Raw genomic sequence first — 2,810 nt, 5'->3', positions numbered from 1 at the left:
TATCTTCTGTCATGTGTTTATTTCCCTTCAAGCATTCTTTCTTGAATTCTAATTTCATTTCATAGTGGATTCATTTTTTGCAGGAGGAGATGCACATGAGGATGTGCCACAGGTGACTACTACTGATAACATAGCATCATTTCCTAGATCTTCTCATATTTCTAGTATAGGAACATTGCAGGCCACATTCGTGGTGAGCGATGAAGAAATGCTTCCCTTAAATATACAAAAGGTTCCAGGTACTTTAAAATCATTATTATATATACTCTAATTGTAATTTACTTTATGATCACTCATTTTGGACTAATATTGATCCCATGAATTTTTTGCAGGTAATGATATTTTCTATAAACATCTTAGTGACATTGCATTGCAGATATTTGGGCCCACCATACGTAAAAGGTGGTACATCATATGCGAACTAACCCTTATCCACTTTTGATTTCATATCATTGCTAGAATACTTTTCCTTTGATCCATTTCTTGAAGTGTAATAAATGTAGCTTCAGTTCATTTTTGAATCTAACAGGTTTGTTTTTGCTTTAAAAGGTGGAATGACTAAGAAAAAAGGTTACAAGATGAATTGACAAACCAAATGGTTGAGTGGTTTGGAAATGACACCTTTGACAAAACCAAGCTCCTTGAAAAAACTAGCACATATCTAAAGTATGTGAGGGACCAATACAAGACCCATTTGGAGAGGAACCTAAAGTACGAGCGTCCCCCCATGATTCCAATGAGGGAGTGGAAGGACCTGATTTTGGATGCCAAGGAGAGAATTGAAAGGAAAAAAGGAAATACACCAGTAGATGCCAGAAGAAGGTATAGGATACTATTAAGAATGTAATTATGTACTAATTAATTACTCTTTATATTTATATAATCTAATCAAACTTTTTATAGACTGAGTGACACGTCAAAGGCAACCAAGGCAAGGCAAGAAAAGAACGGGCAACACAAACTCGACTCTAGTGGTAACATGAAACTTGCTGCATGAATTGTAAGTATCTCATGTAAACTCCCATATTGTCTCAAAATATTAATAAATTGCAAACATTTTTCTTTTATCAAACAATGCAAGCAAAATTCATGGTACCAAGCAAAAATGCAGGGCTCTGAATTCAATAGAGCACCCACAGAAGATGACAAGAGAATTGCCTACCAGCAAGGCTATTTAGCTGTGGCTGATCGGCTATGAGAATTGAGTGGGCATACACAACATTCGAGTGCATCCGTCACACAGGTAAATATGGTAAATGGAAGTTGTTTCAAATTGAATACTTTACCAATAATCTAATTGATGTTGAGTTCCAACATAAAGTGACTATATTTGTTTTAAATAAGCAAGCAATGATAACAATGTGCATGTCATTGGAATGCAGTATGCTAATTGTGAAACACCACCTGCACATGAAGGTCTGGATGTGCATCCCAGTAGTGGAGGTATCCATTTTCTATTCAAATTTATTTATTTAGCTATTAATACAATTAAACATCTTAATTTTAATTAGAGTAGTAATTAATGTAACACTTCTTGTTAATATTTTAGAGCATGTAGTCGGTGGTGAGCAAGTGGAGCATGATCTGGGTACACAACCTCAAGAACATGATGTTCCCCACTCAAGTGAAGAGGACCATGGCATTCAGCATGTTGAGGTTGAGGCTACACAAAATGATGTGGCCCCATCAGGTAAAGAACACAACAATTATGTTCTCTAAATTAATGAAATACTTGTAACAGTAATATTTTATTTTTTTGAATTTAATCCATTTCTTTGTTATTGCAGAGGACCCCCCTTCGCTTCAGTGTCCTCGTCCTTAGTATAGGACTAGGCATACATTGAGATAATGAGTAGTTGGCGGAACATCTGCAGAGGGGGGAAATGATGAAGACACCGATACTTAGTCTTTTCACAGCTTCAAAGAAAAAAGAAAGAAAGAAATGATTGTAATCTAACTTGTTTGATAATGACTGATTTTTATGTGTTAGTGAATGTAATTATGTGCTAATTAATGATTATGGATGATATGTGTTAATTAATATTGGTGAATGTTGCGTGTTAATTAATGTTAATCAATGTTATGTGTTAATGAACGTTATGTGATATTAATGAATGAATGCTATATTTTATTAATGGTAGAAAGAATTAATGAATGAATGTTATATGATGTTAATGGGGAATTCAGAGTCATGTTAGGGGGGGGGAGGGGCCAAATGAGCGTCCACCTTCACGTGGTTGTCCCTGTTAAGTAGAGAATATTAAACTATTCTTGAAACCAAGTGAAGCTCAACAAGGTAACACACTTTTCAATATTTCATTATGTTGCATAGTTAACCTTATTCAATAATGTATATTGAATCTTAATTGCAGGGTCCAACAGAGCCAACACAAACAACAACACCACGAGTTGCTGGGTATAATGAACTCCCATATTGTCTTGTCTTTACACGAACAATATGATTTGCTTCTAGTGTTGATATCCAAGGTGGGACTACAAAAGTTATGAATATGCCTCATCCTTGTAAGTTTTTTTATTACAACTCCTAATTCTTGAGACTAAACTTTTTGTTCTTGATTTTTTTCACTAGTTGTCATAACCTCTGACTTTGATGCTTGTGCCTTAATAGAACTAGATGTTTCTTGTATGCATACTTGGTCAAGGACTACATTATGATGCTATAGGGCTACAAACTAAGATTATTTATTGTATTGAGTTGCACATTTGACATGAGTTTCCCTATGACTACTATGCACATTTATGTATATACACTATTTCTAGTTTGTATATTGATATTAATTTGGAGAAAA

The sequence above is a fragment of the Cryptomeria japonica genome, chromosome 10 (assembly GCF_030272615.1).
Source record: "Cryptomeria japonica chromosome 10, Sugi_1.0, whole genome shotgun sequence".
NCBI lineage: Eukaryota > Viridiplantae > Streptophyta > Pinopsida > Cupressales > Cupressaceae > Cryptomeria > Cryptomeria japonica.
Note: the sequence above shows the minus strand (reverse complement) of the source record.